Source organism: Tarenaya hassleriana, unplaced genomic scaffold (genome assembly GCF_000463585.1).
Source record: "Tarenaya hassleriana unplaced genomic scaffold, ASM46358v1 Cleome104, whole genome shotgun sequence".
NCBI lineage: Eukaryota > Viridiplantae > Streptophyta > Magnoliopsida > Brassicales > Cleomaceae > Tarenaya > Tarenaya hassleriana.
The window spans coordinates 232321-232526 of record NW_010960630.1 but is presented as its reverse complement, the minus strand read 5'-3'; positions in this window follow the sequence as shown (position 1 = coordinate 232526).

The following is a 206-nucleotide window of genomic DNA, read 5'->3' as shown; positions in this document are numbered from 1 at the left end:
GGGAACTTGACCGAGGATGTGTACATGACATAACCCGAAGGTTTTGTCGATCCAAGGAACCCGAGGATGGTGTGCAAGCTTCAGAGGTCCATTTATGGACTAAAGCAGGCTTCGAGGAGCTGGAACCTTCGATTTGATGAGACAATCAAAAAGTTTGGTTTCTCACAGAACGAAGACGAGCCATGTGTTTACAAGAAGGTTAGTGA